General features: G+C 48.6%; 1 pseudogene; it reads right to left on the reverse strand.

Annotated features, from left to right (window-relative positions):
* Positions 1-6656: 6656 nt before the first annotated feature.
* Positions 6657-6754, reverse strand: LOC149749703 (U6 spliceosomal RNA; annotated as a pseudogene).
* Positions 6755-9470: the final 2716 nt, after the last annotated feature.

The raw sequence follows: 9470 nt of genomic DNA on the forward strand, positions 1-9470 counted from the left end.
CATAGAGATGCATGTATCTTTTCAAATTAGTGGTTTGTTTTCTTCAGAAAAATACCCAGAACTGGAATTGCTGGATCGTATGGTAGTTCTATTTTTAATCTTTTAAGGCACCTCTGTCCTGTTTTCCATAGTGGATGCACCAGTTGACATTCACACTTACAGTGTACAAGGGTTCCCTTTTCTCCACATCCTTGCCAACACTTGCTATTTGTTGTCTTTTGGACGACAGCCATTCTGACCCATGTGAGGTCATATTGTGGCTTTGACTTGCATTTTCCTGATGATTAGTGATGTTGAGCATCTTTTCATGTGGTTGTTGGCCATCTGTATATCTTCTTTGGAAAATGCCTATTTAGGTCCTCTGCTCTTTTTTTTTTTTTTTTTTCTCTTTTTGCGGAACGCGGGCCTCTCACTGTTGTGGCCTCTCCCGTTGCGGAGCACAGGCTCCGGACACGCAGGGTCAGCGGCCGTGGCTCACGGGCCCAGCCGCTCCGCGGCATGTGGGATCTTCCCGGACCGGGGCACGAACCCGCGTCCCCCGCATCGGCAGGCGGACTCTCAACCACTGCGCCACCAGGGAAGCCCCTCTGCTCATTTTTAAATCAGATTATTTGGGGGTTTTTGTTGTTGTTTGTTCATATTGAGTTGCTTGAGTTCTCTATATATTTTGGCTATTATTGGATATATGATTAGCAAATATTTTCTATAGCTTGTCTTTCATTTTGTTGATGGTTCCCTTTGCTGTGCAGAAGAAGCTTTTTAGTTTGAGGTAGTCCCACTTGTTTATTTTTGCCTATGTTGCTGCTCTTCATTCTTGATGCAAACGTAACAACTTTTACACTGTTGCAGAGCAGATAAAAGTGATTTTTATTTCATGATTTCTAAGTGTCTTTTAACTGTTCCACCAGGGTCTGACAGTTGTGGTTTCCCCCTCTAAAGCACAACATGGAGACATTTGGGGAAGAAGGTGGAAGAGAAGGGGAGGCTTCAGCTATGCCTGTGGGGAAACCTGTCCACTCCCAGGGAGGGTATAGGAGACAAGACATTCCCAAGGCCATAGGAGGCGAAGGTCATCGGGAATGGTGGAGAAAACTGTTAGTGTCCTACCTCCATTATCTGTTCTTCTTTTTCCTTAGTAACAGAATTCCAATTTTCTGTGTGCCCAGTTGAAAAATGGAATTTCCCAGCCTCCTTTGCAGGTAGAGAGACCATTAAAGTCTAAGCAAAAGTCACTGGGTGGGACTTCCAGGAAGTCTCTTTAAAGACAACTGACTAGGATGAGAATGGTGCCTTTTACCCTTCGCCTTATATAGAACTCTAGAACTCAGATGTGATGGCTGGAGCTTCAACAGCCATCTTGGAACATGGGGTGACCTTGAGGATAAAAATCACACACTAAAGACTACAGAGTAGAAGGAGTCTAGGTTCTTGATGGTATCATAGAATATAGCCATCCCAGTCATAGACTGCCTGGCTCTCAATGTCTCATTATATGAAAAATTTTTAAATTTAGTCAGATTTTTAAAACTAGAAATTCAACACAATTTTTTACAGGCCAAGAAATTATGGAGGAAACGGCCTACCATGGCATCCAATATGTACTGAGTAAGTGGATGAAGTAATCAATTAGTGAGTAAGCTAGGGAGGGAGGGGGAAGGAAGGAAGGAAAGGAAAGGAGGAAAGAAGGGGAAAAAAGGAAGGAAGGAGAAGAAGGGGAAGGAAGAGAGGTAGGAAGAGAGAAGAAGGGAGAGAAGAAGGAAGAGGGGAAGAAAGGGGCAATCTGTGATGGCCCAAGAGTGTGGCTCTGATCCAGAAGTCCGTCGAGGGTTTGAAATGAGGAATCTTTTTGGCAGATTCAAGTCCAGACCCTCTCCATGCCTCCCCCTTAGATCACCCTCTTGGGAGAAGGTAGGGGTATCATTTTGTCAATGCGACCCCCCAGGTTCTGGTGGCTGACCCCCTCAGACTCAGGTAAACATGGAGCTGGACTCAGACCAGAAAGGCCTGGCCCCCAGGTTCATGTCTGCTTCAAAGAGAACCCCAGAGGTCTCCTTCCCTGTCTGAGCTAGTTTCTCCACCCGGACCCTAAGGCAGACCCTCTGAAGGGTCTACACAGCTGTGACTCACCCAGTAAGATGTCTTCAAACTTGCCCCAGAGACTTTCCTGTGATAACTGTAACCCCTATGTTCTGGGTAGGCACATCCTCTCCCTTATTCCTCAGGATGACACAGAAAGCTTAATGCTACCAATACTATAACAGACACAGTAATGGAGGCTCATACACAGGCTACACCTTCCCGGGGCCGCACAGCCAAAGGAGGGCAGAGCCAGCCGTTGGACCCTCATGGGTCTGACACCAAAGCTGCACTGTCAACATCTGCATTTCGTTCCCCTTCCAGAACTTTCTTTCTCTTCACCCCCTTCCCTGAGTTGAGACCCCAACAAGTGGAAGAAGCTGGGTGGAAGCTGGGGGCAATTGAGGGTGCTCTGTTCCCCATCACACCTCCGGCCCCTGTCCTCAGCCTCTTCCCATCTCTGGCTCCAGTGCGAAGAGGTGGCCAACCAGATGAACAGCCCAACCCGGTGCCTCTAGGGGAAGACAAATAAAAGCAAAACGGTAATAACTGGGATCCCAGTGAGTGCATGGGCAACAATTTTAGCCAATTAACATTCCTTTGGGGTTTGGGGTGTCCCCTGCTTCAGCAGCACCTCGTAAATGTCAGGAGGGGCTTGGGAGCCGCCTGGGTTTCCCTGAGGCCTGGCTGAGGCTGGCACCCTGAGCCAGGCCTGCCCAAGTGGCTTCTCCCTGGGAGGAGAGGGGTGAGCACAGCCTTCCAGGGGCTGCAGGGAAACCAGAGGGAGTGCCCTGCCTGGGAGTGCTAATCAGCCTCACAGGGGCGGGAGAGATTTACAGCAATAACGGGAGAACCTGTCTAATCACGGCCTGGATTACGTTAAGCCACACACCCCCAACTTCCCTCCCTGGACATAAGCCCACTGGGACAATGGGCCAGTCCTGGCCTCGCTCAGACTGCAAGGACAAGTCCAAGGATGGACCACAGTTGCTTCCAGATATGATCATTTAGGTGAGAGGTGGCTTAGGAGCGTGAAAGCTTGATGGAATCTCTAAGGGAGGTGGAGACAGAGGTCCAGGTAGGGGCCAGACCAAAGTGAGGTCCCACAGCAAGGAACCGCCAAGCTGGGGTCCGAAGCAACCTGAAGGCTCCCTGTGCAGTGCTTTTTCCACTCCCCCAGGAAACCCCACAGATGACTTGTTACCGCTCTCTGTCCCCATACTGGGGGATGCTGGGATTAGGGTCAGCCAGGCCTGGGATCAGAGGGCAGAGAAGCTAGCCACCTGCTCCACTTCTCAGAAGGGCAGATATTCTAGCCTGAGGGTGGGGGAGGGAGTGGAGGAGAACAAACGGTCAAAATATAAAAGCTGTTGAGGACCAGAAGCCACTAGAGGACAGAGGTAGAGTCCGATCTTACGTTGTAGTCCCCACTCCACCCCACCCCGCCTCCGACACACACCCATGGACTCAGCACGGAGCTGGGCACATGGGAAATGTGGAAAATAAACGCATGCTGACATGTTTGTTCTCTCTGGCTAAGAGAGACGGCACCCCACCACGCCTGGGGGGGTGGTGTTCGGTATCTCTGCTGTCCCTGCACATCTCCTTCGGGGAATCTTGAGAAGTGGAGGGATTTCTTCGAGCCGGTGTGTTTGAGGCGCCAGGATCGCTGTGACCTCCGTTGTTCTTGGGGCTGACGGCACCTGCTGCACCAGCTCTGGAGCGCGCGGGTGTGAGCGGGCCGCGCTAATAAATCCCGCCAGGAGGGGGCGATAAACACCAAGACGCAGTGCTGGGGCCAGGCTCTTTGAGATTCGCTCACCTTTGAGCATCTAACCCGACACGAGCGGACCTTGGATCGCGCATCTGCTGACGGTCCCACGGCTCTTCCGGCTGCGGTCCCCAGGGTCAGTGAGTGTGAGTGTGGGTGTGGGCTCCCCAGAGTTTGTGTATGTGGGTGAACAAGGTGAACACCCCCCGAAGACTCCTAGTCCCGAATCTTGAGAAAGAGATGACGCATTTGAAAAGCTGATATGGTGGGAGGAGGGATGGTAGAGAGTGATGGAATACCCGGGAAGGCTACTGTCTACTTGATGAACCTCCCAGCAATAACTGTGCAATGGGACACTTCTCGTCCGTGTTTCTCTGTCTCCCCCTAGTGGAAATCAAGGGAGCTTTACAACCTTTTTAACAAGGAAGATACTCCTTTTTTGTTTTCCTTTTCTGTCCCTCCCTCCTTCCCTTCCTTCCTCATCATTGCTTTATTTTTAAGTTTTATGTGTCTTTTTCCCCCTCCTTTACTTTTAAAGGAAATAGAGTATGAGACAACGAATAAAATACTAAAATTTGTCTAGTTACTGGCAGAGTTCCAAGTCATACTGTTAACTTATAAGACCGAGCTACTGAATAATATAAACTCGTAACTCCATATGTGTACATGCACATATATATATGAATGTAAATGGCCCGAAGAGTTTGGGGAAAGATCTGAAAGGATGCACACCCAACCCGATGACTTCTGGGGAGGGAGAGAGGCAAAGAGATTTTAATTTTACCTACAGTGTTTGCATTGTTAGATGAGAATGCACTATGTGAAATTAAAAAATAATAAAAGTCGCTTTTTTAGTGTACTAATTTATGCTACTTGAAAAAATTACAGTACTCACTATATGGTTAAGTAAAATGCTTGTTGTGAAGTAATGTATATGGTATAATTCCATTTCTTAAAATAATGTGTGTGCACACACAAAAAAAGGCTGGGAAAATAAAAATTTTACCAATAGTTGCTTCTGAGTGATAGGGTTAAGGCAATCTTTATTATTTATTCAATACTCTGTGTCAATACTGTAGGTCTATATTGTCATTTTTAATAGTCTATGGACATGTAATTTATTTAAGCAATTCCTTATTGATGGACATATAAGCAGCTTCCAATACTCTCCTATTACAAATGATGTTGTGATAAACATCTTTCATTGCATAAGGATAAATTCTGGAAGGGCAACCTCTGGATCAGAGCGTGGCACGTGACATTTTGATATATATCTCACCAAACTGCTGCCCCCAAAAGTCTGACTCCTTCTCAATTCCTACACCACAAGCCCCACACACTTAGCAGTGTAGAGAATGTGTGTTTTCCCACTTAACCTCCAACACTGAAAATTGTCATTCCAGATATTTCCAGCCTGGTACGTATAAAAGGCTCCCTCATTTTATTTATTTTTTATTTATTTATTTAATTTATTTATTTAATTTATTTATTTTTGGCTGCATTGGGTCTTCATTGCTGTGCGTGGGCTTTCTCTAGTTGTGGCGAGAGGGGGCTACTCTTTGTTGCGTTGTGTGGGCTTCTCATTGCAGTGGCTTCTCTTGTTGTGGAGCACGGGCTCTAGGCGTGTGGGCTTCAGGAGTTGTGGCATGCGGGCTCAGTAGTTGTGGCTTGCAGGCTCTAGAGCACAGGTTCAGTAGTTGTGGCGCACCGGCTTACTTGCTCCGCGGCATGTGGGATCTTCCTGGACCAGGGCTCGAACCCGTGTCCCCTGCATTGGCAGACAGATTCTTAGCCACTGCACCACTAGGGAAGCCCGACTGTCTCATTTTAAATTGTGTTTCTTTCATGACCTAAGTGGTGACATAGGAAGACACGTTTTCCTTATGCTTTTCCTCCTCTTAATATGCGTTCCAGGGACGGTACTCTCTTAATTATATATAGTCTTTATACTAAGTCTTGCTATTTGATAGAAGTGTCCCTTCTAGGTCTTCCAGTTTCATTAATTTGTTGACTATTGTTTACACTTCCATGTAACTCTAGAATAAGTGTATTTGGCTGCCTCGTGTGAAACAATAGGAATAATAAGTCCAACCCTGCCCACCCTCTCAACGCTGTTGTGAGAACCCAATCTAACAATGTATGCAGAAGTATTTTATAAGCTGTAAGAATAATTAACAGCAACAACAGCTTATTTTCAGCTTTTGCTGGAAGCCAGGCTCAGCGCTAAGCATACACATGCATTACCTCACTCAGGTCACACCACAGCCCTACGAGGTCTGTACTGGTGCTAGTCCCATTTTACAGATGAGGAAACTGAGCCTGAAGGAGGCTGAGTGACCTGCCCAGTGTCCCAGACCTGGAATGACCATCAGGGTCCCAAACCAGGCAGGCTGATTCTAGAGTTCACTTCCTCTACCCACAGCACAAGGCAAGGGCTGCAAAGACAACAACCACAAAACAAGTGTTGAAAACCAGGACCTCGACTCCTAATAGGTGAAGTAGCCACGTGCATCTGTGCACAGCTCTACAGGCAGCTGAGTGTTCTGTGACGAGGGCCAGCTGCAGGCTCCATCCTGACAAGCTTGGGCAGGTCCCTTGACCTCGCTAAGCTTTAGTTTCTCGAGGACAAAGTGGGGTTAATGGTATCGGCCACCATGTGCTGGAGATTAAGTGAGATAATGCCTATAAAAGTGTTAACACAATGCCTGGCATGCAGGAAGAAAGATTTTCTTTTAAAAATCTGTCACCATCTTAACCATATTTATTTGTTTGTTTTTATTCATTTTTTAAAATTGGGGTAACATTGGTTAAAAATATGAAATTCTTCACACTTTTGCACAGGGGCCGGCCGTGCTGCTCTTCTTGGTATCATTCCAATTTTAGTGTATGTGCCACCCAAGCGAGCACAGGAGCAAGGATGGTAAAATGTGGCCTTTTCTCCTTCCAGCTGTGACACCACAGACTATCCCTGCGTGATTTGGCCGTATCGGCCAACCTTTCGGTTGCTGGGTTTCCTTTTTTTGTAAGCGGTGATGACGGCAGTGCCGACCTCGGGATTTTGTGTGTGGGTTTATGGAGGGTGGGTCCTCCTGGATGTGGGAAATGCTGGACAGTGTGGCCATGCCATACCCAGTGATGTCACTGGTCAGGTCCTCTGCTGGGGGCTGCAGAGGGAAACCCCGAGGGGTTCCTCAGGAAGAGAAGGCATAAATAAGGGGATATGTACGCTGTTAAAAGGGCCAGCTGGGAAAGCAGCAGCCCTTGCTGCAGAGGGCCCATCCCCGGGGTGGGGTTGCTGAGCTGTGGAGGGCTGGCAATGAACCAGGCAGGTTTGGCCCAGCAGAGGGGAGGGAAGAAGCTCTGAGGTTGACCTGGCTGCTCGCTCTAGGGTCCCCTGCCTCCCCCCGCCCCAGGGCCGTCTGGCTCAGGTAGGTACCCTGACTGCTGCCTGCTGCAATGCCACCTCCATCCCTCTTGGGAGAGATGGGGATGGCTGGTGGCCTCGGCTGAGTAACAAAGAGCACCAGCTTCAGAATCACACCCCCCTCCCCAGGATTGACTCCTGGTCTGGGAGCCTGGCCAGATGACCCCAGGCCAGACGCTCCCAGCTTGGTGACCCCTTGCTGCTTTCCCTTTGAACCTCCCTGGGCCTCCTCTGGGTCCATTTTCCCACAGCCACACTGAGGCCCTCCTTGCTTGTTGCTTAACCTCTCTGGATCTGTTTGCTCAGTGCTAAAATGGGAAATGGAACCTTCTTCCTCCTGCTGGGGACTGTGGAGACTATGGGTTTAGCTAATAGATGTGGAACGGATTAATGTCAAAGAAACCACCCTGCGGATATTAACCTCCTTTCTTGCCATGCAGCCTTAGACCCACCTGTTCCTTAGCCTTACAGAGCGCTGCTTCTTCTCTGAGAGTTTGGGGGCACTTCTGCATGAGGTGTTTCATTGCCATGTTCATTCATTCAGCCAGTGTATTTTGGGGTGCTGGGCGCTTTGGGAGCCCAGCCATGCTCAGGCAGACCCTATCTCCTCCTCTCTGCTTCCCCCAAGCTGGCGGGCAGTCCCACTCCGGGAGGGAGGTTCCCAGTGCTAAGCCAAGCACCAGAGCACCGCAGAGTGAGAAAACTCAGGACCATGTGGCACATTTCTCACAGAGCTACATTTATCTAACCACAAGCAAATTGTAAAAAGTTCTTTTTTTTTTTTTTTTTAAATGGGATGGTAACCAGAGGGAGTAGTTGATTTTCTAAATGTTCTTCGTTGGCGAAATGAAAAGCTGGCAACTCTGATGTGGCAGGAAGGTTCTAGAATGGCTCCCTGGGGTCCCCTCTTCCTAGTATTAAGCCCTTGTATCATCCCCTGCCTTGGAGGATAGGCTGGGCCAGGTGACTCACTTCTAAGACTAGAATACAGCAACAGTTCACTTCCATGATTAGGTGGCACAAGATGTGACTTCCATCTCGCTGGGTGACTCTGCTCATGTCTTCTTGCCTTGTATGCACACTTTGATGAAGCAAACTGCGACTTCGGAGAGACTGACAGTGTGGCCAGGAACTGCGGGTGGCCTCTGGCCAGCAGCTGGAAGGAAGTCAGTCTAGCAGTTACTGAGGATGAACCCTGCCAGCAGCCGCATGGCCGTGGAAGCAGACAGCTCACCAGTGGAGCCTTGAGATTACTACAGCCCGGCTGCAGGCCCCGGACTAGCGTGAGGCAATTGGGGCATGTAGGGGCAAATGGGTTTTAGGGCGCTTCCTGATGAAGCAATAGATAACCAATACAGCTGAGTATTTTTTTAATGTTCCTGACCTGTGGGGTCCAAACTTCAGGTGCCTCTGGTGGTAAAAACAGGTCCTTACAACCTCTTCTCAGATAAGCATGTAAGGTGGTATCTTAAGGGTGGTGAGGCAGCCCCAGGACAGACCTGGATTCTAACTCAGCCCTTTCTTGCTTAGCTAAACAGCTTTGGGCAAGTTACTTTGACTTCTCTAAGCTTCAAGATCCTCAGACATGGAATGGGTATAATACTGCTTTCCTGGGACTTCCCTGGTGGTGCAGTGGTTAAGAATCCGCCTTCCAAGGCAGGGGACACAGGTTCGAACCCTAGTCTGGGAAGATCCCACATGCTGCGGAGCAACTAAGCCCCGTGCGCCACAGCTACTGAGCCTGCTGTCTAGAGCCCGAGAGCCACAACTACTGAGCTCACGTGCCACAACTACTGAAGCCCGTGTGCCTAGAGCCCACGCTCCACAACAAGAGAAGCCACCACAATGAGAAGCCCAAGTACCACAAAGAAGAGTAGCCCCCGCTCGTCGCAACTAGAGAAAGCCCACGCGCAGCAACGAAGACCCAACGCAGCCACAAATAAATAAGTTAATTTTTTAAAATACTGCTTTCCTAAATAAGATAATGGGCGTAAATACCAATAATTACCATTTCTAGAACTTTCTTTGGTGTCAGGGCCAGTGTTAAATACCTTACATGCATTATTGCATTTTATCCGCACAAGCATATAAGGTAAGTTGTTATTACCAACCTTCTTGAGATGAGAAAACTGAGGCTTATAGAGGCCTGGGACCATTGACTCCAGCCACACTCCAAGGCACAGGACTCGTGTGTTCCTG

The sequence above is a fragment of the Delphinapterus leucas genome, chromosome 3 (genome assembly GCF_059928025.1).
Source record: "Delphinapterus leucas isolate spDelLeu-1000000601 "Yukka" chromosome 3, BTC_Dleu_Yukka2, whole genome shotgun sequence".
Lineage (NCBI taxonomy): Eukaryota > Metazoa > Chordata > Mammalia > Artiodactyla > Monodontidae > Delphinapterus > Delphinapterus leucas.